The sequence below is a fragment of the Pseudorca crassidens genome, chromosome 1 (assembly GCF_039906515.1).
Source record: "Pseudorca crassidens isolate mPseCra1 chromosome 1, mPseCra1.hap1, whole genome shotgun sequence".
Lineage (NCBI taxonomy): Eukaryota > Metazoa > Chordata > Mammalia > Artiodactyla > Delphinidae > Pseudorca > Pseudorca crassidens.
Window position 1 is genome coordinate 4,592,129 of NC_090296.1, and position 27,164 is coordinate 4,619,292.

At 51.4% G+C, this 27,164-nt stretch overlaps 1 long non-coding RNA gene and 1 pseudogene across 1 annotated transcript; both read left to right on the forward strand.

Moving 5' to 3' along the window:
- Window positions 1-17,912: 17,912 nt before the first annotated feature.
- On the forward strand, window positions 17,913-21,755 carry LOC137222440 (uncharacterized). Its single transcript, XR_010942458.1, has 5 exons — window positions 17,913-18,662; window positions 19,526-19,551; window positions 19,955-20,030; window positions 20,785-20,942; window positions 21,240-21,755. It is a non-coding gene; the product is annotated as an uncharacterized lncRNA (long non-coding RNA).
- Window positions 21,756-25,288: 3,533 nt separating this feature from the next.
- On the forward strand, window positions 25,289-26,208 carry LOC137227934 (AKT-interacting protein pseudogene; annotated as a pseudogene).
- The last annotated feature ends 956 nt before the right edge of the window (window positions 26,209-27,164 follow it).

Sequence of the window (27,164 nt, forward strand, 5' to 3'; positions counted from 1 at the left end):
GAAGAGTTTTCAGAAACGACACTAAAAGCACAATCTATGGAAGGAGAAATGATAGGTCAGCCTTCATTGATATTAAGAGATTTTGAGCTATGAAGAACTCCATTCAGAGAGAGAAAAAGCAAGCTACAGACTCGGTAGCTTGTATCTGACAAAGCATATATTTGACAAAGGACTTGTATCTAGAATATATAAAGAATTCTCAACACTCAACAGTATACAAACAAACAATCCAATTAAGAAATGGACAAAAAACAGGAACCACAGTGAGATATCATGACATGCCTATCAGAACAGCCAAAATAAAGAATAGTGACAACCATGAGAAAAACATCAGTGTCTCCCAACGGAAGGACTTTCTACAAAATACTCAGAAAAGTACATAGTGATAACACCAAATGCTGGCGAAGATGCAGAGTAATGAAATTTCTCATACGTTAACTGGGAATGTAAAATGGCCACTCTGGGAAAGTATGACAGTTTAAAACAAACAAACAAAAAAAAGCACTAAACATAACACTCACCTTAAAAGCCAGAAATTACATTCCTGGGCATTTCTCCCAGGGAAATGAGAACTTCTGTTTGCACAAAAACCTGTGCACGGTGCTCATAGCAGCTTCAATAGCCAGAAACTGGAGGCTCAAATGCCATTCGATGGATGAAGAGCTACACAAACCACGGTACCATGGTCTGTGGACCACAGCCCGGGAACAGAAAGGAGCCGCTGTGGGTACACACAGTGAGGATGGAACTCAGGGACATCAGGCTGAGTTAAAAAAACTGATCTCAAAACGTTACATATAACATTCTCAAAATGACAAAATTAGAGAACAGATTAGCGGTTGCCAGGGGCTAGAGATGGCGAGAGGGGAAAAGAGGGAGGGAGTGTGACAATAAGTATGTAGCGAGGGGGATCCTCCAGGTGATGGAATGGTTCTGCCTCTTGATGGTGGTGGTGGTTACATGAATGTACCCATGTGATAAAATCGCATAGAACTAAATACACACGTAACGATGCCCATGCTGTGGACTGCTGTGCCCACCCCAAATTCATATGCTGAAGCCTGATGCCCAGTGTGATGTATTAGAGGTGGGGCCTTTGAGAGGTGATTAGGTCATGAGGATGGAGCCCTCATGTTAGGATTAGTGCCCTAATAAAAGGGAACCCAGAGAGGTAATCTCTCTCCCCTGTGTGAGGACACAGCAAGAAGGCTGCTGTCTGCAAACCAAGAAGAGAGTCCTTACCAGGAGCTGAATAGGCCAGCCATGTGATCTTGGACTTCCCAGCCTCCAGAACGAGGAGCAATAAATGTCTGTTGTTTAAATAACCCAGTCTGTGGTATTTTGTTCCCGCAGCCCAAGCAGACTAAGACAGCATGTAAAACTGGTGAAATCTGAATAAGATCTGTGGGTTACACTGAGGTCAGTTTCCTGCTTTTGATATTGAACTACAGTTATGCAAGTTGTTATCACTGGGGGAAACTGGGTGAAGGGTGCGTGTGATTCCGTACCATTTTTGCAAGTTTCTGTGAATCTCTAATTATTTCCAAAAAAGAAAAAAAAGAAGTAAGGGAGAGGACAGATGCCCAAAGGGCTTATGTTGTGGACAAAGGCCAAGTATAGCAGGGATGTGAGAAGTTGGAGAACTGTGTGGCAAGCAGGTTTGTTCCAACCTTGGAGGCCGATTTGTCAGGTCAGATGTCTGGGGAGGTTAACTCAGGCAAGGAGGAAGGGGCGTGCCTCCAAGAACTGTCCTGCTGGGAACAGGATGTGACTCTCAGCCCTGGCCTCTTTGCTCTCTGCTGTGAGGGGCAGGCAAGGACTTGTGTCATCCCCCTGGCACCCCCACACCCCGCCCAGAGAACCAGCCCCGATCTCAGTTGGAGCACAGGGTGGCACGTCCAGCAGTAACATTCCCGCCAGGGAAGGGTCTTCTGGGGTTTCTGCAGCCAAGAGAGAGCCGCAGCCTGGGCTTCCCGCAGCAATAAGTAATTACACAGTCTTTCTTTGCATATTAGGAGCTGTCTGCATCCCACTCTGCTAAGTTACATGAGGACACAATTTATCTTTAGCCCGAAGCCACCTGCTTGGTAATCTGTTTCTGTGTACCCGATTGATCCCACCATCCACACATTAGCTGGAGGAACGGCTGACTTTATTTCAAGCAATCAGCTCGTACGTCTATAAGCCGGACAGGTTGGTCCAGCGCATGCCTGTCTGGATAGCTGCAGCCTTCGGGCAACCCTGCCCTTCTCTGAACCATGGGACTGTCTACCCTGGGGCCAGGCTGGTGAGGGACACAGAGCCCCGTGAAGGCAAAGCCCTGAACCTCAACAAGAGGGTCTTGCGTGCAGATCGTGGGTTGAGATTTTCCCCCATTTGTCCCTAAGGATGTTTCTTCATTTTAAAATTTTGGTCCCTTCTCTAGACAAATGTTTAAATTGGTTAATGAAAATTCTGGGAGCATTTGTACCCAATGCTGCTCAATGTTGGGTAAATTGTGAAATATATGTTGCCTTGGTGTGTAAGTATCTCTGGGGTTTGAGCCTTTAGAGGAACAGAGTCGCCTTGTGTCCCAGGTTTTCCAAATCGTTCTCAGATACTTTTCCCCATGCTTCCCCCACAGCTGGGCAGCACACACGGGCACAGACATTCACAATTCTCTCTCTCTCTCTCTCTGGATTCTTCTTCTAAGTCCATTATGTTTTTCAAACTCCCTTCTAACTCTTCCATAGCAGTCAGGGTCTGCTGTAAGACGTGCTCTGACGTGGACTGAATTAAAAAGATAAACAAATGCAGGTGATAACCAAACCACGTGAAATCGGGCAGGCAGTGGGCTGTAGTAAGCGAGGGGCTTGATCAGCCCCCCTGAGAAGGGCGCTCTGGGAGGAGGTGGACCCTTGCGGGGGTGGGGCCAGCTCTCAGCAGGCCGCTGCACACACTTTACAAGGTCAGGGTGCCCATCTCCATCCTCCGTAGGAGACGTGAGGGCTGCCTGACCTGCAGGTGGGTACCTGCCACCAAACCCACAGACCCTCCACCTCTTGATGCGTTTGGGACAGAACCAACCAGATGCACGTTGCTCCATTGCCTGTTTGGTTCTGTTTTGGGTCTAAAACTTTCTCATCCCCCCAAACAAAACCCCCTGTGATGGTTAATTTTAGGTATCAACTTGACCGGACTCCGGGATGCCCGAATCGTTGGTGAAAACATTATTTCTGGGGGTGTCTGTGAGGGTGTTTTTGGAGGAGATTAGCGTTTGCATTGGTGACCTGAGTGGAGAAAATCGCCCTTACCAATGCAGACGAGCATCACCCCATCTGGTGAGTGCCTGGATAGAAGAAAATGGCAGAGGAAGGGCGAATTCTCTTTCTCTCTGCTTCAGCTGAGACATCGTCTTTCCTGCCCCAACATTGGAGTTCCCAGTTCTTGGCCCCTCTTGGAACTATACCACCAATTTCCTGGACCCTCAAATTGCAGACATCAGATTTGGGACTTCTCAGCCTCCATAATTGTGTGGGCCAAACCCTCATAATAAATCCCTCTCTCTCTATATATATATATATATCCTAGTGGTGCTATTTCTCTGAGAACTCTTACTTATAGAACCCCATACCTATTAAGCAATCACTCCCTACCGTCTCCCTCCAGCCCCTGGCTAACGCTCATCTACTATCTGACTCCATGGATTTGTCTGTTCTGGACATTTCATATCAGAGGAATCATACGATCCGTGGCCTTTTGAGTCTGGCTTTGTGCACTTAGCATGATGTTATCGAAATTCACCCACATTGGAGCACGTGTCAGTACTTCTTTCCTTTTTACTGCTGCATCGTATTCCATTGTATGGATAGACCACCCTTTATCTGTCCACCCATCCTCTGAGGCTGCCCGCAGCATCTGGGTGCCTCGAGGGCTTCATCCTGAAGGCCTTTCAGGATGGGGAGCTGCAGGGCAGGGACTTGGTATGACCCCCCCGGCGGTGTCCTCAGTGCCTAGAACAGTGCCTGGTGCAGAGTGTGTGCCCAGTAGATACCTGCTGAATGATAAATGGATGAGTGAACCAGCAAGGCTGCTGGGAGAAACAGTGAGCATCTGTGCTCTATCTCCCGGAGGGGAAGGGGGGGATGCCAGCTGCTAGGACCACTTTTGGGAGAAAACAGCACAGAGCCCTGGGACACAAGCACAGAGCCCTGGGGCACAAGCACAAGCTGGGAGCCAGGAGCCTGACCTTCGACTAAGTTTCCTGTTGCTGCTTTAACAGTTCCACGCACACTCAGGAGCTTAAAACAGCACACGTTTCTTACCTCACAGCTCTGGATGTCAGAAGTCTGACTTGAGTCTCACTGGCCTAGAGTCAAGGTGCGGACAGGGCTGAGCTCCTTCTGGAGGCTCTGGGGAGAATCAATTGCCTCGACTTTTCCAGCTCCTAGAGGTGCCCACAGTTCTTGGCTCGTGGCCCCTTCCTGTATCTTCAAAGCCAGCAGTGTACCATGTCTCTGATCTTTCTTCCTTCATCTCATCTCTTTCGGAACACAGCCAAGAAAGCCCCTCACCTCTTAAGCGCTCATGTGATTAGATGGGGACCATCGGATAATCCAGGATAATACCCCATCTCGTAAATTTTGGAGATTAATCCTTTGTCAGTTGCTTCATTTGCAAATATTTTCTCCCATTCAGAGGGCTGTCTTTTTGTCTTGTTTATGGTTTCCTTTGCTGTGCAAAAGCTTTTAAGGTTCATTAGGTCCCATTTGTTTATTTTTGTTTTTATTCCCATTTCTCTAGGAGGTGGGTCAAAAAGGATCTTGCTGTGATTTATGTCATAGAGTGTTCTGCCTGTGTTTTCCTCTAAGAGTTTGATAGTGTCTGGCCTTACATTTAGGTCTTTAATCCATTTTGAGTTTACTTTTGTGTTAGGGAGTGTTCTAATTTCATACTTTTACATGTAGCTGTCCAGTTTTACATGCAGCTCAATAACAAAAAAACAAACAACCCAATCCAAAAATGGGCAGAAGACCTAAATAGACATTTCTCCAAAGAAGATATACAGATGGCCAACAAACACATGAAAGAATGCTCAACATCATTAATCATTAGAGAAATGCAAATCAAAACTACAACGAGATATCATCTCACACTGGTCAGAATAGCCATCATCAAGAAATCTAGAAACAATAAATGCTGGAGAGGGTGTGGAGAAAAGGGAACCCTCTTGCACTGTCGGTGGGAAGGTAAATTGATATAGCCACTATGGAGAACAGTATGGAGGTTCCTTAAAAAACTCAAAACAGAACTACCCATGTGACCCAGCAATCCCACTACTGGGCATATACCCTGAGAAAACCATAATTCAAAAAGAGTCATGTACCAAGATGTTCATTGCAGCTCTATTTACAATAGCCAGGGCATGGAAGCAACCTAAGTGTCCATCAACAGGTGAATGGATAAAGAAGATGTGGCACATATATACAATGGAATATCACTCAGCCATAAAAAGAAATGAAATTGAGTTATTTGTAGTGAGGTGGATGGACCTAGAGTCTGTCATACAGAGTGAAGTAAGTCAGAAAGAGAAAAACAAATACCGTATGCTAACACATATATATGGAATCTAAGAAAAAAAAAAAAGTCATGAAGAGCCTAGGGACAAGACGGGAATAAAGACACAGACCTACTAGAGAATGGACTTGAGGATATGGGGAGGGGGAAGGATAAGCTGTGACAAAGTGAGAGAGTGGCATGGACATATATACACTACCAAACGTGAAATAGATAGCTAGTGGGAAGCAGCCGCACGGCACAGGGAGATCAGCTCGGTGTTTTGTGACCACCTAGAGGGGTGGGATAGGGAGGGTGGGAGGGAGACGCAAGAGGGAGGAGATATGGGAACATATGTATATGTATAACTGATTCACTTTGTTATAAAGCAGAAATTAACACACCATTGTAAAGCAATTATACTCCAATAAAGATGTTAAAAAAAAATACCCCATCTCAAAATCTTTAACTTAATTGCCTCTGCAAAGTCCCTTTTCCATGTAAGGTAACATATTCCCAGATTCCTGGGATTAGGATGTCAACATCTTTGCCGGCGGGGCGGGCAGGGGAAGGAAGGGTGCTTTATTCTGTTGACCACAGAAGCCCCTTGGCCTGAGGCTCGTTTTCCTGGTAGGAGAAAGCAGGCCAAACAATTTCCAAGATCCTTTCCAACCCTTGGGTCAGGCCGTTGCAGCAGAAAGAACAATGGCTTCTAGCTTAATGACAGATTTCTATCATCATCGGATCAGGTGTCTGGAGCTCACCCCTGTCTGACCAGATGCTCTCTTGGACCTTTCCACCCATTTTCTTCCCGGTTCCTATTGCTGACCTCTCAGAACATCACCCTCCTCTTTTCACAGGGGAGGGATGTGAGCTTCAGAGAAGCCAAGTGACATCCCTGAGGTGACCTGTCTCAAAAGTGGGGGCCCGAGCCCCACCCCTCGCCCCCTGTGTCTGTCTGACTCTGGAGACGTGGAGTCCTCCACTGTTTACGCTGGTGATTTGGGTGAAATGCAAATGCCTTAGGGCATTTAAAAATCCAATGAATTTTACATTTTAAATCGATCATTTTAGGAAGCTGGAACGTGCAATGAATTTAGTCATTAATCTCAAAGTTTTGGAAGCAGACTTCCTCCGTGAAAGAAAACAAAAAATGGAGTGTGGGCTGGGGGGGAAGCTTTGTTGATGCGATTTTAATGGTTCAGTTCTTTGCTTCTTTTTTAAGTTCTTTTTTGGAGGATCGAGCTGCAGAAGGAGAAACTACAGAACAATGGGCCACATCTGGAGCTCTCAGAGCCAAAACATCTGTATCTGTGTGTCCATAGCCTGAACCTGTGTACTCTCGTTCTAAGGCACATGCAGGTCTCGCCACGTGGCCCAGGAGATCCACGTGCGTGTGCTACTTCTCAGATGCGAAACAGGGAGATCACCAGGCCCCCGCCAACGTGCGATGAGCTTTTCTTCTTAACCAAATCCTTCCCTCCGTCTTGGGCTTCTCTTGTGAGTCTTACAAATCAGCCCAAAAGACAGAAGGCACTGGGAGAGGCGGATGGCAAGCACGCTGATCCCGTTTTCTTGGAAATTGCCCTTTCTTCTTTTTTTCTTAATAAATTTATTTATTTATTTATGGCTGCGTTGGGTCTTCGTTGCTGTGCATGGGCTTTCTCTAGTTGCGGCGAGCAGGGGCTGCTCTTCATCGTGGTGCATGGGCTTTGTAGCGGAGCACCGGCTCTAGGCGTGGGGGCTTCAGTAGTTGTGGCGCGCAGGCTCAGTAGTTGTGGTGCACGGGCTCAGTTGCTCCGCGGCATGTGGGATCTTCCCGGATCAGGGCTCCAACCCGCGTCCCTTTCATCGGCAGGCGGATTCTTAACCACTGCATCACCAGGGAAGTCCTGCTCTTTCAATATTTCAAAGGGGTGTGTTTCAAGGGACTGAGCTCTCTGAGCCGAGGGCAGGGCTGTGCACATATAACCATGAGGGGCCAGGATCTAGGGCAGTACTTTCCTCCCGCTCAGCCTCGGAGAGCCGCCTGTCTGCAGATGGACCCAGAAACCACTGAGTAGGGCTTCCTGGCAGAATCCCAGAGTGGTGTTGTCCTTATGGGTCCAATTCTTGTAGCTTTGTAGGTGTCATTTGGGATCTCGGTGGTCTAGTTCATAGAATGGGAGTGTGATGCCCTTATTTTTACAGGTGTGTCTTCATTCAACAAATATGCTTTGAGCATCCTGAGAGCTCCTGGGGATAAAAGATCCATGAGAAATCTTTCCTGCCCTCCAGGAGCTCACAGTCTAAGGAAAGAGAAACACTGACCGGCAGACTGCTCCAGGGTAGCCTGTGATGAGCGACCTTTGTTGATTTCTTCATTCATTCATCAAGTGCTTCTTGCAAGCTGCTTCCTTGCCAGGAATCGTGGATGCTGAGCCACGAGGAGTCCACGTGGAACAGTGAAAACATCAGTGAAAATGCCAAACATCACTTGTTGAGTGGTGAGCAGACGTAAACCTCCTGAATAATTATGAAAATCGTTCCTTGAGAATCACTGTTGAGAAAAGACGCTGCATCCACTTTGGCTTAGATTATTTGAAACTTTATATTTGATCATCACATTTCAGAATATAGCAAAGAGTAGATACTCTTCGTTTATCCCCAAATTCATTGACCATTGACTGTGCATCTGTGAAGTACTGGAGGCTGGCCTCCCCAAGGAACATGGGCACGAGGGGGACACAGTCCCGGCTCCTGAAAGCTCACGGAAGGCTGGGGAGAAGAAACTTTACAGCCTGGGATGATAATACTATCGCGGCCAGTGCCCGGAGCTCTGCCGGTGCTGGTGGTTGACCTGGCTTCTCCGCCCCCTTGGGGAACCACCGTGTACTTGGCGTTGAGTGACTTCCGCTGGTCTCCACTGTCCCATTGCCTTGCAGTGCTACTTAGAGATGGTGGACCTCAGCTCAGACCCAGGTCACGGACACTCTTAGAAACAGGGCGAGGGGCCTGGAGAACCTCCCGGGGTCTGTGTGAGGAGTAAGGGCGCCATGAGGGGGCCTGGTCAGTAGGACAGTGCCGGAGCCCTGGAGGGCCACGCAGGGAGCTTGGCCTTTGTCCTGTGGAGGACGGGCACCACTTCAGGGCTTGAGGGATGGAGGACAGTGTCCAGGGTCTGAGAACCTCCTGGAAGCAGGGGGCTGGACAGGCATTCCAGCCCTTGGTTCTATCAGAGGCACTGGAGGCGCTGAGTCAGACAGGGGCAGCCAGCGCTCCGAGCTCAGGAAATCGGCCAAATTTACCAAAAAGGTATCTCGTCTCTGCCCCAGAAACTGGGGGGAGGCTGGAAGTTAAGACTAAGTGCCTCCTCTGGATACACCAGGTGGGAGTCCAGGGGTCCAGAAGTTGCACCCCGCCAGGGGGTGCCAGTGCGCTCAGGAGATCAGGGGTTGATGCCGGAGGGCAGGCTGCGTCCTCCAGACCCTCTCACCCGCCTGCGGACCCTGGACCCGCCTCGAGGAGTGAGAATGGCAGCCACCCTCAGCTCTAGAGCCTGGTCCCCAGGGTGGCCTGTTCCCAGGTCAGGCTAGAGGATGTGCTCGACCTTTCCTCTGTGGCCCAGGAAACTTGGCCTTGGGGCCAAGAATCTCCTTCCTTCCCCATTTCCAGACCCACAGCTTTCTCCCCTCACTTCCTCTCTTGATTTGCTCTGGGGGTCTGGGACCACCCCCTGGGAGCTCCTTTGCTGGGATGGACTCCATCTGGCATCCCTGTGCCCCCTCACTCACTCCTCCTCCATTCTGGACAGGAAGGGGGCATGGGAACAGGCCACCGCGTTTTCCCCCACTGGCTCTGCGATGCCCAGCCTCGTGCGGTGCTGGAAGCAGGGCTCACCAAGCTGCCGCATCCTCACTGCCCTCCCCGCTCCCTGGCCCCAGGCCCATGGCTCCCTCCTGTCTTCTTGAGTCTAGACCAGGCAGGTTGGCAAACCATGGCCTACGGACCACATTGACCCACCCTCTAGTTTGGGGAGTGAGGTTTCCTTGGGCACACAGCTATGCCCGTCCAGACATGGTGACTCTGGTTCGTGGCAGAGTTGAGGAGGTGCGACAGGGACCATATGGCCCTCGGCATCTAAAATACTTACCATCTGGCCCATCGTAGAAAAAGCGTGCCGGCCCCTGGCCTTCCCCTGCCCGTCTCATCCCAACCTTTGGGCTCCATCTCCCACCAGAAGGAACTCTCAGATCCCCAGTCTGTTCTCCCCTCAGCCCAGAAGCCCCTGCTCTCCGCGGCCCAACTCCGGTTGGCCCTCATGGTGTAGATCTGGGTCTGGCCCTCGGCAGCCTGCCCGGGGTGGGGTCCCCTCACCCGGACGCTGCTCCGTGAGACTGGCTGCTCCCTGCCAGTGGGCACGGCTGGGGCACGCAGGAGGAGGGGTGTCAGGAGTGGTCGTGGAGCCCCGCAGTCCTGGGAGGGGGCAGCAGGGCAGGTGGGAAAGAGAGGGGGATCAAAGGCTGCACCCAGACACCTGTGGCATCGGTGTCTACACAGTTTAGACCCTGGGCCTCAGATCCCTCCCAGGAGCCCCGTGCCAAGCACACAGCCCTCCAAATTAGCTACGAGAAGCCTGTCTCTACCCTGTGGTCCTGAGCTCGGACCAGCGGCTGTGGGGCTGCAGGGCTACAAGAAGCCCTGTGGTCCTGAGCTCAGACCAGCGGCTGTGGGGCTGCAGGGCTACAAGAAGCCCTGTGGTCCTGAGCTCAGACCAGCGGCTGTGGGGCTGCAGGGCTACAAGAAGCCCTGTGGTCCTGAGCTCAGACCAGCGGCTGTGGGGCTGCAGGGCTACAAGAAGCCCTGTGGTCCTGAGCTCAGACCAGCGGCTGTGGGGCTGCAGGGCTACAAGAAGCCCTGTGGTCCTGAGCTCAGACCAGCGGCTGTGGGGCTGCAGGGCTACAAGAAGCCTGTCTCTACCCTGTGGTCCTGAGCTCAGACCAGCGGCTGTGGGGCTGCAGGGCTACAAGAAGCCCTGTGGTCTTGAGCTCAGACCAGCGGCTGTGTGGTTAACTCTGGGGTCTTCGGGAACACGGCGCAGAAGATAAGGTCCAAGACCGGCCACGGGGCAGGGGGGAGGGGGCCAGGAACATTCCACAACGTTCCTTCTGCCCGTGGTTGGAGGTCCTTATCGGCCCCTTGGTGAGAAGAAAGTGAGTGTTTCTACTGAAACCTCCGTAGAGGTGCCTGGAGACCAATCCAATCGACATGCATGGAGAGCGTGGCTGATAAGGCTACGGCTGGGACTGGCCCTTCAACTCGGTCTTTTGTGTGCATGACCCCAGGGATGTGGGCATCCACGGGGCCCTGGATGGTGGGCTGCACCTGCCCATGGCGCAGCCAGTCCTAGATGGGGATTCTGAGAGGGACGGACCCTTAGCCCCTGTGGCCCTCTCTGTGCCGGGGAGAGAGAGAAGTCACCGCCAGCCCGGGGGAGAGACTGTGCTGCTGTTGCCAGCTCAGCAAATGAAAATACAGATAGCCAGTTATCCTTGAATTGCCGATGAACAACAAATAACGTCTCAGTACATATATGTCCCAAATATTGCATGTTTCTCAGAGACTCACATGTAACTCTTGTATTTTATCTGGCAACCCTGCAAGAAAGGCCAAGTTCTGACCATGACCCTGGCCATTTGGGGGAACTTATGTGGTGGGAGAATAGCCTCCCCCGCCCCCTGCCCCCCTGCCTGCTGGCCGCCCCCCCTGTCACCTTGGCCGTGAAAGAACCACTTTGCTTCTCACTCACAAGTGCTCTTCTCTGCCGGGCACTCTCTTTCCTGAAAGAGCAAGTCTTGAAAATGTGCTCAGCTGGGGGCCCTGGGCCCAGCCCCCTGCCCCCTGCATCCCCACTGGCCCAGGGAAGGCCTCCTCTTCCTTTCAGTTCTCCTCCAAAGGAAAGCCTTGAGTGGGCTGGCTCTGATCCCTTCCCACTGCAGCTCTGGGAGTGGACGCACGGTCCAACCCTGGAGGGGCCTCAAGGGTCCTCTCCAAGGGGGGTCTGAGGGTTACAACCCCCAGAAGCTCCCAGACCCTCACCAGCAGATCTTGCAGTCCTAAGTTCACAAGATGTCTGAGTTGCGAGGACCCCCGGGCTGTGCCAATCCAGATGCGGCAGCCGAGGTCTGAGGCAGGGATGTGACGGAGCAGAGGCCTCCATGAGATGCTGTTGGACCGGAGGGCTGGCCCATCCTCTGGCAGTACAGGCAGTTGAAGCGGGCTGGTTCTTCACTCTCCGAGGTTGGTGGAAGGTGTCGGGTACCATCTTGGTGGGTCCGGAGGTCTCAGGCCAGAATGTCTGCCATTTTTTTAGAGGGACCGTAGGGCCTGGACCCCCTACCAGAGTGGCCAAGGCTACAGACCCCCATATGGACTGTAGCCTTGGTCACTCTGGGACCTTGTCTGCCGGCTCTCTGTCCACTCCGGCCCCAGGCCCTTGGGCACCCAGGATGGCCACTGGGGGGCAGTGTGAGCCAGGACACCTGGCAGGGATCCACCGGAGGTGCTGGCCGGCCAGCCCTGTCCAGAAGGGAGAGAGCCTGGGCAGGCGAGAGGACCCCCTCGGTGGTCAGCCCAGGACCCCGGCTGTCCTGCCCCAGAGGGCTTGGGGCCAGGGCTCTGCCTGGGGCTGGGAACTTCCCTAATATCCGTGATCACAGCCCCTACCCATAGACAATCACGCACACAGAGTGCACACGCACACCCCACCACACACACTTTGCACACACACAGGCCTGGGTGGGTTGCAGAAGCACCAAATACCCTCCTGGGAATACAGGGACTGTGACGTTTCCGTTTGTTTCTCCCCTTCTGGGCGGCCCAGCTGGGCGTTCTGGGGCAGGCCCTACTGCTTGATGGGGGCCAGCCCCTTGTCAGGGCCCGCCGCCAAGCCCCGCCTTTCCGGGAAGCCCCTTGTCCAGCCAGACTGCATCCTCTGGGTCCTGGGCACCCTCTGCCTTCTCACAGCTCGGACCTCCACCACATTGTTCCCTGCAAGGCTGAGCCCACCCTCTCCGGGACTCTCTGCTCCCGCTACGACCTCACTGCCACCTCAATCCCGTAACCTGCTCCCATACCTTGTTCAGCTCTGAGTTCAGACAAGTGTAGTTACAGCTTCCACTCACAGAAGTATGCCTGGTGGGCCGGGGCCCCAGGGGGTGAGTGGAGGAGGTCAGGCCCCATTCTGGTCCCCCCACGGGGTGGCCATGGGGAGCCGCGGGGCCTCAGGCCCAGCCCCTCCTCTTCTGTACGTGGGGACAAGTTAGCACCGCCCACCGGGCCCCGGGGTTGCTGTGAAGATCGGTTTGGTAAAGCACGTAGCACAGGGTGGGCATTCAAATCTGCGAGCCCCTTTCCATAGCGCAGCCCAGGAAGGGGGCAGCAAGGTCCCGGGGGACCCCTACTGCTCTCAGGCTAAGCGGTCTCCTCTTCCCCCATCCCCCGCGCCCTGAATTATTAATGCAGTAACCCAGACTGACGTTTTCTTTCAAGATGCCACTCTGAGCTCCTCCATCCCGAGACACTCTTGATGTGATGTTTTCAATTTTCCCAGGCCTCCGCCTGGCAGGAACCTCCCCGGGGCTCTGATCCTTTGCCATCGATCTTTTTCACCAAGATTCAGTCCCAGTTCTGGGTGGGCTCAGAGAGGAGGGGCGCCCCGCGGCTTGACACAGGGAGGGGGCGGGCGAGGGGCCACCCCCCACCCCCAGGAGATGCCCACCAGGCACCCTTTGCCAGCAGTCCCCCACCTCAGGGCAGGAGCCAGAGGGCACTGAAAGGAGCTGTTTGGGTGGGGAGGGGCGAGGGAGGTCTGTGTGGGCTCCAGGGACCTCAGATCCCCTTGGGGGGCGGGTTTTCAGGGAGCCCTTGAGGACAGGGGCGCGTTGCGGCTATCGTTTTGCCGCAGCTCCGAAAAGCGCCGCGGTTCTCTTGGGCTTTGCGAGCTCTGCTCTCCAGCTGCCAATATTTTTTGACAGTGAGGCGCAGCTTTTCCCACACTCCGGCTACTGGGGCTGAGAACGCTGCTCAACACGGGATTAGAACAGCCCCCGGAGCCATTACCGCATCTACATTAATCACGGTGATGGCTCGGGGAGGGACTGGCCTCCCGTTAGACAGCGCTCTCGTGCTCTGAGCGTGCAGGCGTGTGTGTGCGTGCGTGACCACGGGTGCACGTGTGAGCACAGGCATATGTATGCGTATGAGCACGGGCATGTGCTTTATGCGTGCGTGTGTGTGCACACGAGTGTGCTTTGTGCGAGCACGTGTGTGAGTGTGTGAATGCATGTGCCCGCACACGGGTGTGTGGGAGCAGGCATGCATACGTGCACTGCAGTTGCCCGCTGGAGAACGTCACGAAGCATTCCAGGTTGCCGGAAATAAGCAAGGGATGTGGGCTGAAGAGCTCAAACAGGTATTGTTCTGAAAGTTTCTTTTCCTTTCCTTCTCACAAACCAAGCCTTGCTTCTGTGGACTTGGCCATTTCCGCTCCATGGTGGCCCTGGCAACGATGTTTACCGGCCCCACGGTGAGGACTGGTGGCTGCTTTCAGGGTGGTTGCTGAAAGGTTTGACAGGCAGAAACATCCCCCTGTCTACAGTTTTCATTCTGGTCCCAAAGCCTCTAGCCAAGGCGACTGACACTCAGTCATCATAATAAATGAGCTTCATGTTTATGTAGGATTTCCATTCAGGAGACCGTTGCCTTGTTGGAAGCTGGTGGTGGGCAAGCTGGTGCACGCCCTGTGTGGGTGAACGCCGGAAGAGCCACCATCATGCTGTGTGACCTAAGACCTGCCACCCACCCTCTCTTGGCTTCTTTGTCACCCAGAATGAAGGCCTGGGGCCAGGCATCCCGTTAGGCTCCAAGTTCCGTGAGTCAAAAATTTCTTCTGGAGTGTGGGTTCATGCGTCCTCCCTCCAAAGACAGCGTCAATTGCAGGTTCTGAATGGATGTGACCTTAAGAGAAGAGAAGGAGGGGGAAGTGGAGGGTCTGCTCCTGGGACTGGGGGGCCATGTGGGATTTGGGGGCAGTGGTTGGGTCTGTACATTCTTCAAACCCTGCCTTAGTCTGTCATACAGAGTGAAGTAAGTCAGAAAGAGAAAAACAAATACCATATGTTAACACATATATATGGAATCTTAAAAAAAAAAAGGTTACGAAGAACCTAGGGGCAGGACAGGAATAAAGATGCAGACGTAGAGAATGGACTGGAGGACACAGGGAGGGGGAAGGGTAAGCTGGGACGAAGTGAGAGAGTGGCATGGACATATATACACAACCAAATATAATACAGATAGCTAGTGGGAAGCAGCCGCATAGCACAGGGAGATCAGCTCGGTGTTTTGTGACCACCTAGAGAAGTGGGATAGGGAGGGTGGGAGGGAGACACAAGAGGGAGGAGATATGGGGATATATGTATATGTATAGCTGATTCACTTTGTTATAAAGCAGAAACTGACACAGCATTGTAAAGCAATTATACTCCAATAAAGATGTTTAAAAAACAAAAACAAAACCCTGCCTTACTTGAAGGATGACATCAACCTCCAAGCAAGATATAGCAAAAATGAGTGAGATGCAAACACACAGAAGTTCCCAGGTTAGAGGAAATATAAATGACAGTAGGAATTGAACTACAATGAGAAAAGTGGAACATAAATATGCAGGCCAGTAGGTCTGGCACAGAGGCTTTGGTTGGAGTCTTCAATTTGGCTCTGAGGTTCCTGGCAGCCAAAGTGAAAAGGGAAATAGGATCAGTTCGATTGTCTTCACTATCCCTTAGGAAAAGCCTTCCCTCCTTTCTCCCCATTGTGTGAGACCCCTGGGGAAGGTGGACAAGACCAGTCCATCAGCCTGGAGGTGACTGTCCCAAGGGCTGGCCAGAGCAGTGCCTCCGTATATGCCTGTGTTAGGAAAATGCTCCGTCACACGTGGTGGCCATTCAGTGCTCTGGAAAGCACACAGACTTTTCCAGCCTTGGCTCTGAAAGATGCTTTTCCCATGAGGCTCCATCTAGGTGGCCCAGAAATGAAAAGTGGATAATGTCCCCAAGAACATCTGGACAGCAAATGCCATGACAGGTCTCATAAAAGTGCTCCTTGTAACCACTCCTGGTGAAAGCTGAGGGCACGTCTCCAAACCACAGAGCCTGCAAGGGGACAGTGAGCTTCAGACAGTCGCGCTTGAGCATGGAGCTGGGTGCAATGCCACCTGCAGCATGTGGCAGGTCGTTGTGCCTTCACTGAGCACCTACTGTGTGCAGGACCTGGGGAGGAGATTATGTCCACAGCCCCATTCCATTGGCTCTAGCAGCCCACTTTACAGATGAGGCTCTCAGAAGATCATAGCGCCATAGGTGGCAGGATATCCAGGGCTCTGTAACCACCACCAAACCCCCCTCCCGCCAGTTCTATGATTCTTCCCTCCTGTGTCCCCCTAGACTTAGTGGTGATTCTGGGGTACACCGCTCAGGCTGTGGTTCCAGGGCTCTTTGACTAGCTGAAGATGGCAGGCGAGGAGGTTCTTGCCACTACTGCTCATGGGTAGGTACCTCCGTGGCCCAGGCCCAGCAGTGGCTTCGATGGGAGGGAAGGTGGCTCTGAGCCAGGCAGCCCTGTCCTGGGGCAGAGCATGTCACCTGTCATGGGTGGCAGTTCTGTGGGTGGATCTGGGGGTGACAGAGCTCCACTGGTCAGCTCAGCCTCAGAAAGGGGTGTGGGGCAAACATGAATAGGTTACACGGAAGAGTGCAGGGACCCCTAGGGATGTGCTGGAGAGGCAGGAACCTGCCTGGGGAGCCGGGGGTGGGTGGGGGGATGCTCTTGTCCACGCCCTCTGGGTAGGGGCCGGGGGCGGGGCTGGGAAGCAGCCGGGGATGACTCGTGGGGATGAGAAGAGGCCAGCAAGTAAGGGAGAAAGCAACTTCCAGCCGGAGACGGGGAAGGTACTGTGCCCAAAGGCAGCGGGGGCGGCGGGGGGGGAGCGCCGAGGGTGATCATGGGCTCGGGGTGGGAGGCACTGCCGCAGAACGAGTGGGGGGTGGGAGAGAAGCTGAGGGGGAGGCGGGGGCCTTGTGGGCCTGGCTGAGGGGTCCTCAGGCTCTAGTCCTTGAACCTGGGGGTTCACACATGTATTCTTGGAGACCTGTGAGTCCCCACGGTAGAGACTCAGTCCTGACATCAAATCAGCAGCAGCTGACTCACCAATTCACTTGGAACGAGGTGGGTGATTTTATTTACTGGAAGTTCTCCGTGGATTTTTCCCTTAGAGAGAGAGAGATTAAAACAAGACAAACAAAACAACAACCAAAAAAACAGAGTGAAAGAAGCTCCCTGGGCTCTCTGTCTCTGCAAGGACCAAAGGAGGCCCTGGAAAGTTGGTCCCATGGCCGTCCTGAGTGGCTGGGACAGTGGGTGGGTAGGGCCAGAGCCCTGGGACTCCATGGGGGGGGTGCCAGGTGGGGAGGACAGCACAGGGCACGTAGAAGATGTGAAGCCATGAGGATGGGACCCCTCCTCCCTTTGCACCGGGGGCACTTTGTCCTTCAGTGCCAGCCCAAGCATCCCCTCCTCCAGGCAGCCCTCAAGGACTGCTCACAGAGTTCTCCCAAGACCCATGTGACTTCCTGTCCTCTAAATTGGGGAGGTGAGTCCTGGTCCCCTGCCCCACACTGGCAGGCAGGAGGCACTCAAGAAGCAAGCATGCCAACCACCAGAGGGAACACCCACTCAGCGGCCAAGAAACCAGCAGTGGGTGTGAAGGGACGTGGGGACAGGGAAGAGGTGGCAGCAACACACATGGGGACACAGGACCGCCCTCCTCGGCCTACTGGACGGGCACCAGAGGAAGCACAGGAGCCCTTCCTAGCTGCCACCCCTAAGTTCATACCCCCTCTCCCTGGAAGGCCCGTTCGAGGAACCAGAACCCCCAGGCCTGTCCTGGACCCATCTCAGGCTGCAGACCCTGAGGTGCTGCTTCCTGGAAAACAGGGCCTCACAGACCACAGGGTCGCACAGGGATGGCTCACAGCTGGCACGGGTGCCAAGAGCCAGCAGGGTGGGAGGAGTCCCGGGATACAGCTGGCTGGTTTGGGGGAGGAGTGGGTGGGAGGGCCCAATGGGGAAGCACTGTGATCAGAGCGGCAGCAGGGCCACCGGGAAGCAGCCAGACTTCCTGGGTGCCCACCAGTGGCCGGGCCGGGGCTGGGGGGCTGAGGGGTCCGGAGACGGTCACCGTGATTGCAGTCAGGCAGCGTCAAGGGAGCCCTGCGGTCCAGCCTCTGATCCCTCATCTCTCACCGGAGCCCTCACTGAACAGAGGCCAGAGGAGACCCAGCAGGTGGGGCTGGTGGAGAGCACCTGGGGGCAGGTGGGCCAGGAGGAGGGGCTGGCAGAGGCAGGGGCAGCATTCCCAGGAGAGGACCGGCAAGAGGCCCCCCCGCCAGACCCCACACTTTCTGCGGCCCGCGTGTCCAGGTGGAGCGAGGAGAGGTGGGAGAGGACGGAGGCAGTCTCGGCCACCTTCCTGGAGCCCAGGCTTTATCCCGCAGGCAACTGGAAGGTTCCAGCAAGGATGAACTGCCCAGGTTTGCCCTTCTCCTGTCGGTTTCTCCCAGCACTGGGCCCCTGTTGGATCTGCTCTAATTGGTTTATGTCTGGCTGTAGCAGAGAACAAATTGATTCCCTTCCAGCTGTTTCTGCAGCGTCTGTCCTTGCTCAGCCCCGGGCCACCAGCTGTGCCCCACACAGCTTCTCCCCTGCTCCGGGAACATCGGGGACTGTGTCTGAGGATGAGGGAGGGACGTGGTCCAGTGTTCCTAGCCTGGCTGGAGGTCCCAGAGCTGGAATACGGATGCACTCGCTCACATGCATTCACACACACACACACACACACACACACACACACACACAGCTGTGCCTGACCCCCTGGAGGCAGTGGCTGCAGGTAAGAAATTTCAGCTTTGTGCAGTAGGTGGAGTCTTCACCCCTCAGGTGTTTCTCTTCCTGCAGCTGACAAAGCAAACTTTCTAAATGAAAACCTGTCATCCCTGGGTTTCAATCCTTCTGCTGAAGCCTTTCGCCTTCAGGTAAAAATCCAAACTCTCGTCTCTCACTACACAGCACTTTGGTCAGAGCTTCCGCCATGCTTGAGTCTTTACAAACTTGCCACACGCATGCTGGCTCCCGGGCCTTTGCACATGCGGCGCCCTCAGCCAAGTGTGCCTGCACATGCCTCTCCCAGCCCTCACCCCTTGACCTACTGGCAGTAAATCCTTGTCCCCCTGGACCCACCTCTCCAGCGCAGCTTTTCTAAGACAGGGGTTTTTGCCCCTCTCTGCACCCACAGCCCCCTGTGCTTGTCCCTGGCGTGACACCCAGCACCTTCTGAGTGGAAACATTCCCTGGCATGGTCTGGCACCTCCCCTCACCAGGCACGTGTATTGAATGTCTCTGTTACCACCACCCTCGTGCGTGGCCAGCCACAGAGCTGGAGCTAGAACAGGGACTCAGTATTTGATGAGGTCATGAGCGAATGGGTGGATGGATGGCTGTGTATCCGGGAAAGACCTAGGACCCCAGGTGTCCCGGGCACAGCACCGAATCACACACAGAAGCAGCAGTCCAGCGACAAAAGAATTGAAAAGGGATCCCAGTCCTGGCTGGTGTCTTTGGAAACCACACCTCAGGAGACACACTGCAGAGCCTCAGCTAGGCTGGTGTAAACCCTCTCGTCTCTCCCCTCCCCAGTTCCTCCCGCTCTCTGGATGCTCTGTGGTCCTTCCCTCATCCCAGCATTTGCAAAACCCCCACTCCTTGCCTATCTCACAAGATGGCTTTCTCTCTCTCACGGCCCCCCTCTCCCGGCTTTCTACGACGTGCTGGATTCAGCCTGGCTTCTTTTTTGTTTCCTTTCTGCATTGCCCATTCTCCGTATTTCTCCTCAACAAAGGGAGGGCCCTGGAGCTCACCGAGCCGGTAAGAATCGCGCCCCTCTCTCTCCCTCTTGAGATCTCTCTCTTTGTACCCTCTCTCCCGAAGCTACATCATAAAAAAGCCTGAAACCCAGCTGGCAAATAGAGAGCTCTCCCTGGGGGGGGTTAGAGCGGGGGTGACACAGAGCCAGCAGACCCAGCAAGGTCAAAATTCTCTTTATCCCATTAGGCTCTGGGGACATTCACATGTTAATAAATCATATTCCCATCACGAATCAATGAAACCTTTTTACAAACTGCATTTTAACCTTACACAATCGCCCCATGGACAATTCCACAAATAAGGAAACTGAGGTGTGCGTGTGTGCGTGTGTGTATATGTGGTGGACGGGCGACTCGGAGAAGCCTGCCACACAGAGGAGGACTGTAAGTGGGATGTGCCCCAGGCTCCAACTGAACCCCGAACCCCGAGTCTTAAAGAATCACATTTACGACCAAGAAAGGCTGGCTGGAAAATGCAAGGTGGAGTTCCTAAACTGTCTTGGTTTGTTTCCTTAAGCAGATTATATGTTTTGCCTACAAGCATCGAATATACGATTTGTGTCTGATATTGATTAGTGGAGCCGTTTAGAAAAGTTAAGCCTAAGCTCATTGAAGAGGGTTGACTTGGCAGAGCTTTGGTCTCTGCATATTCCAGAAGCTGCCAGGATCCTCAGTCAGGGACAGGGGAGCAGAGGATAAGGGCAACTCTTCCATGGCGGGGTCGGGTGTGCCAGGGACCCTCGATCAGCTCACGAGCCTCTGGTCTGGATGTGCTGGGCGTGGGAAGCAGTGTCCTCTCCTGGGAGGCGGACCCGCTGTTTAAGGTCCATGTACTGCCTGAGTTTCAAAGATGAAGTTTGATTGCTTTGTTTGTTTGTCTTCTGTGCCTCCTTCAGGGTTTGTGGGTTTGGGGGGGAAAGGGGAGGGCAAAGTTTTTCTTTAAGTTTTAGGGGTGTGTTATAAAAGCTTTAGGAAATTGTTCCAATGCAACCGATTTGGAAAGAAATCACGGGCTGGGGTCAAAACAGTCAAATACAGAGCAGACCTCTTACTCCCTTCCAACCAGCCCCTCCTCTGGGGCCCCTGCATCAGGGTATCCCAAGGGGCTTCGGGGGACACCCTGACCTCTGGCAGACCTGAGCCCTTGGGTTCTCCTAACCTCTGTGGGTGAGTTTCCGAGGTGATGGGAGGGTGATATGAATGAAAAACGTGGCCTGCAAAAAAAATGTTGCAGCCATCCAGCCACTACAGCTGCCCTCAGTGGTGAGCCCTGAGGGACTCAGGATGGAGAGAGACCACTGCCAAGCTCTCAGCCACTGCAGCTGCCCAAGAGGTGCACCCTGAGGGGACTCAGGATGGGAAAGCACGGAACACTGGCCCCAGACAGCTAAGGTGCATGTCAAAGGAATAGTTTCAATGAGCCCAGACTTTGCATCTTCCCATGCGTAGAAACGTGCTAAATGTCTTAACTTGAGATGTCTGGTTTTCTTTATTCAACAGTAATCTTTTGATGCTCTGACTACCTGCTCTTTGTTCCAAACCCTCTACATGGCCTGGCTCCTCTCTAACTTCTTTGGATCAGTCCCTCAGTGTGATCTGAGAGGCCGCATCTCAGGCTTAAGTCCTCAGTTTTGTCTGCCAAATTAAACACAATTCTCAACTTTTAGGTTGCGCTTTTTTTTTTTCCAGTCCACAGCGGGGAACAGGGAGGAGACCGGGAGACACATTGTGACGTTGGGGCCTTGGCGTGTCTGTCTTTGTGCAGTGCCCTCAGCTGGCTCCTGGGGTGGGGCAGTGATCATCACCTTTCTGAAGCGCCGACCCCTCAAAAGGCCTCATCCTACGTCTCCCCCCAGGAGGGAGCACAGGCTGCCGACGAAGGTTCCGAGGCCGAGAGCCGACGCAGTAGGGGAGGTGGGCGCTGGTGAGGATGGGGGCGGACACGGCCCAACTCACGTCCCTAGACGTCCCTAGACGTGTGGCCTGTGCACAGATGAGCATCTCCTCCCGGGTGGTGGGGACCTCGCGTGAACTCAGCTCCGGAGACGCTGCTCATTTCGAGCACAGATGATGGTCTCCCAGATGCTTTGTCCTGACCAGCGTGACGTTTGTTCAGTTCAGCTGCCCTCCGTCACAAGAGGCCTGATCAGACCCAGACTCTCACCATGAAAAATGCCTTTTCTCATTGGATCTGAGTCCTAGATTTTGTAGAATAAACATTTGTAAACTCTGAGAACATGTATACCAATTAATTACGGCTTGGACAGGGCTCGGGGCCCGCGTGCTGTCTGGGAAGACCCGTCCATGGTCCTTTTCTCCTTTCCGTGCTCCTCCCAGCCTTGGGTGGGGGGGCGGTCAGCAGACCCTTCTGACAGAGGGGGGCGGCTTTCAGGAATCCAGGGAAGCTGTTCTGGTTTCCTGGTGGCTCTAAAATGCTTCTGAATTCATTAAGGTTTGCATTGGAGCAGAAATGTCACCTTCTCAGTAAGACCTACCCAACTGCTCTATTAAAAAAATGCACCACTTCTGTTCCCTGATCCCCCTAAACCTTCTGCTTTTTTCTTTTTTTTCTGCAGCACTTTCTACCTTCCAACAGCCTTATGGGCTGAATTGTGTGTACCCCGCCCCCCAACCAAATCCTTATGTTGGAGTCCTAAACTCCAGTACCTTAAAATGCGACTGTATTTGGTAATAGAGCCTTTAAAGAGGTGATTTAGGTTAAATGAGGTCCTATGGGTGGGCCCTAATCCGTACACTGGCGTCTGATAAGAAGAGATTAGAACACACACGCAGGGAAGAAAGGCCACTGGAGGACACAGGGAGAAACTAGCTGTCTGGGAGCCAAGGAGAGAGGCCTCAGGAGAAGCCAGTCCTGCCCACACCTTGAATCCAGACTTGTAGCCTCCAGAATTATGAGAAAATAAATTTCTGTTGGTCAAGCCCCCAGTCTGGGGTATTTGTTAGGGCAGCCTGAGCAAACCAATGCCATAGTACATCTAATTTATTGATTTCTTACATTTTATTGTTTATTTTTTGACCACCACTGCTCTCCCCAAGGGTAGAGATGTTGGATTTTGTCCTCAGACACATCCCCAAAGTACAGAAGACTGCCTGACATTCAATAATCTTTGGCACCTGGTAAATATTTGACATTCAGCAAATACTTGATGAACTTTTACCCCTGGCCAAGATGGAAAAACAGGAACTAGATTTACCATCCTGCCTGAAACAATTAGAAGTCTGGACAAAATATATGCAATCAACAGACTTCAGACATTGGACGTCAAACAGTTCAAGGCTGTAATCCCTGAGAGATGGGAAACAAACAATGTGAGCCCTGTGACTGCTCCAGCTTACTGCCTGGAGAGCGTTTCCAGGCCCTGGCACCAGGAGGAGGAGCCCAGACAGAGCCTGGGGTCTTCTTGAGTTGAGGATAGGGAACTGGGGCTTTGAGGGGGCAGAAGCAGCTGGAGTCCACAGGCAGAGTAATGAACAAGAGAGGGATGAACAGAGGGGACGTTTGGAGATCTGCAGAGGGTCCCCTCTGAGTATTCAGTGGAAGAACAATCAACAATGTGTGTGAGCCAACTACCCCAGGCAGGGAAAAGAACCACAGAAAAGAATCATAGATAACAGCATCTGCGGTCTTGCAGGGCTGGCAACAGTGCCTGTCCCCACACACCCAACTGGAAAGCCTCACAGTCATGGGCATTGGGTAGGGAACTCAGAAGGATATTGGCACAGGAGTGGGGTAAAATTAGCCCTAAAATAAATCTAAATGACACTCTGGCCCTACATAACAGAGCTTAAAACCAAGCCTGGAGGGTATCAGTTTCCAAGTAATTATGTCTGAGAACAAATCTCAACAATATTTATGGGGATAGAAACATATTCAGCACCCAATAAGGTAAAATTTACAATGTCTAGGACCCAATAAGAAAAACTACCCAGATATAGCAGAATTATTTACAATAGCCAAGATATGGAGCACGGAGCAACCTAAGTTGTCCATCAACAGATGAATGGATAAAGAAGATGTGGTATGTATGTGTATATATATATATGTATATATATAATATATATACAAATATATATATTATCCAATATTTTATAATAATTATAAATGGAGTATAACTTTTAAAAATTGTGAATCACTATAGTGTACACTTGTAACATATAATATTGTATAGCAACTATACTTCAATAAAAAATAAAATAAAAAAATTTAAAATTACCCAAGCATGCAAAGGAGCAGAAAAATACGACCTATAATGAGGAGGAAAGTCCATCAGAGATGACAGAATCAGAAAGCAGGATATAAAAAGAGTTATCATAACTCTATTCTCTATGTTCTGGAAAGTAAAGCATATTAAGTTGAGGCATGAAAGATAAAAAAGATAAAAAAGAGACACAGGTCAAATGTCAAGGGATAACAAAACTATGTCTGAGATGAAAAATACATTGGATGAAATTAAAAGATTAGACGCTGTAGAAGAAAAGATTAGTTAACTTGAAGACGTAGTTACGGAAACTACCCATAATGAGACATATAGCAAAAAAGAGATTGAAAAAACAAACAGAGCTTCAGGGAGCTATGAGATAACTTCCAGTGGCTCAATGTGTATAAAAAAAAATAGTCCTGGGCTTCCCTGGTGGCGCAGTGGTTGAGAGTCCGCCTGCCGACGCAGGGGACACGGGTTCGTGCCCCGGTCCGGAAAGATCCCACATGCCACAGAGCGGCTGGGCCCGTGAGCCATGGCCGCTGAGCCTGCGCGTCCGGAGCCTGTGCTCCACAATGGTAGAGGCCACAACAGTGAGAGGCCCACGTACCACACACACATGCACAAAAGGTCCTGAAGCAGGGGAGAAAGAGAAGAAAAAAATATATTTGAAAAAACAATGGTGGAAAATTTTACCAAGTTGCTGAAAAACAATAAACTCAGAGATCCAAGAAGGTTACTGAAGAAAGACGAAGAAAACAACACCAAGTCACATCCTGACCTGATTGCTTAAAACTCAATTAAAAAATGAGACAATCTTGGAAGCAGCCAGAGAAAATCATAAAGTAAGTACAGAGGAAGACAGGCAAAGATGAAAGCAGATTTCTCATCAGAAACCAAGCAAGTGAGAAGATCTCGAGGGAGACATCTCAAGGTGTCAAAAGAAAAAAACTGTCAAAAACTTTCTATTCTATACCCAGCAAAAAGTATCTTTCAGAAATAAAGGCAAAATAAAGACTTATTTAGACATGAGAAGGCTGAAAGAATTTATGATCAGCAGAGCTGCACTACCAAATACATGAAAGGAAGTCCTTGGGGCAAAAAGAAATGGATACAGGAGGGATATTAGAATTTACACAATGGAATGAAAGCACTAAAAACAGGAACTGTGTAGATGTGTGTGTGTGTGTGTGTATACAATAAATTATATAAATATTATATAATTTTTATATATAAACTTATACCCAAATTTTTTCTTATTCAAAAACATCTCTGTAAAAGATAATTTTGAGCCTCTTGGTGCCAGAAGGTCGGTTCTAGTCTCAGTGCTGTGGATCAAGGTGCTAAGAGGACTCAGGAGCCCAGAGCCCTGCATTGACAGCACCTGGACCAGTTGCACTGCCAGGCCATCTGATGAAGCGAATGCTGGGGATGGAAGAGTCTGACGATGCAGACTGTGGCATTTCTTTGTTTGGCGTGTGCTGGGAATCTCGTCTGGAGCATGTCTGTGAACTCCACATGCATGAAGAGAAGGCATTAACAGCGGACGTGAAACCCAGTCCTTCACTATAGAATAAGCTGCCTTGTTGTCCCAAAAGTGCTTTGCCCATAACTGAAGCTACATCTCCTGCTGATGCTGTGAACAGTCGACAAATGGCACGCATTCTCCTTATAGGACTTTCCACCTGGAAGAGGCCCTTCTTGTAGAATTTACCTCCGTGGTGGAGCAGAAGTCATCTGGCACCTGTGTGCAGCCACCCTAGGGCCCTGAATCAATGCGGTTTAAAGTAGTGTTTACACAGCATGGGCTTGATCAAGAGCCTGCATTTACGTTGACCTTGCACACCCCTGATGACGACCAGTGGGTGACTGTCTATGCTTGGGGTTTGACATTCATCCCTTATTTATTCCATCTCTGGTGAACTGAACGCGTATAGAGCAAAGCAAAATGGAGGTGGAACCATAATCACATTTGGCAAATATTAACGTAAGCCGGGAGTTTTCAGCAAGATACAGCCAGCTCCCTAAATGCAGAGGCTCCAGTAGTGTATGTATAAAAGATGTTCAGCTTTTTAAAAATAAAGTGGTGGAAAAGGTTAAGATGCCTGCTGCTTGTTAGTTTGACCGACCTAAAATAGTGGCACCATATGCAATTAGCTTTCCTCCATGGGACCCATCTGTATACGATGAAGCCAGAGGGAAGAAGCTGAGTCAGAAAAAGAAGGCTGATGAACTGCGTGATAATTAGAGTTCAAGTTGCTAGACTGTGATGGGTAAAGCCTGACTCGGTACAACCTTTCAGTGAAGAGGAGAAAACAGCAGTATCTGAAGAGATGGCAAGTATGGACGCGGGCCCTTGCAAGCCAACCGATGGCAAGGGCTGCCTGAGAGTAAAGCTGGGGGAACGTGCTCAGCCATGGAAAGGAGCCAGCTACTGAGACACACAGGACGTGGGATGGATCTCAAGCATCACACACCTGGTGAGAGGAGCCAGTCTCATAGCAGCCATAGCAGGCTGTGGTGGGCAAGCATTGAAGAAACTGGCCAAACGCTCCTACGATGTTGGTGGGAGCGTAAATTAGTGCAGCCACTGTGGAAAAGGGTACAGTGGTTCCTTAAAAAACTAGAAATAGAGTTACCATATGATCCAGCAATCCCACTCCTGGGCATATATTGGGAAAAGAGGAAAACTCTAATTAGAAAAGATACACGTACCCCAATGTGCATTGCAGCACTATTTACAATAGCCAAGACCTGGGAACAATCTAAGTGCCCATTGGCAGAGGAATGGATAAAGAAGATGTGGTATATGTGTGTGTGTCTGTGTGTGTGTGTGTATGTATATATATATATATATATATATATATACACACACACACATGAAATAATGCCATCTGCAGCAGCATGGATGGACCGAGAGATTATCCTACTAAATGAAGTAAGTCAGACAAAGACAAATATCATATGCTATCACTTATATGTGGACTCTAAAATACGATACGAATGAACTTATTTACAAAACAGAAACAGACGTTGGAAACAAACTTATGGTTACCAAAGGGGCAAGGGGTAAGGAGGGATAAGTTAGGAATGTGGGATACACACTACCATATATAAAATAGATAACCAACAAGGACCTGCTGTATAGCACAGGGAACAATATTCAAGGTCTTGTAATAACCTATAATGGAAAAGAATCTGAAAAAAGGATAGATATATATATGTATAACTGAATCACTTTGATGTACACTTGACATGATAATTCAACTATATTTCAATATTTTAAAATCCAAAAAAATAAATAAAGGAACTGGCCCCTGTAGCCGTGCTGGGGACACAGCGTGGGGCTCTACAGGCGATGGTATCATCACTGCCTTCAGGTCGTTGGCGTCAG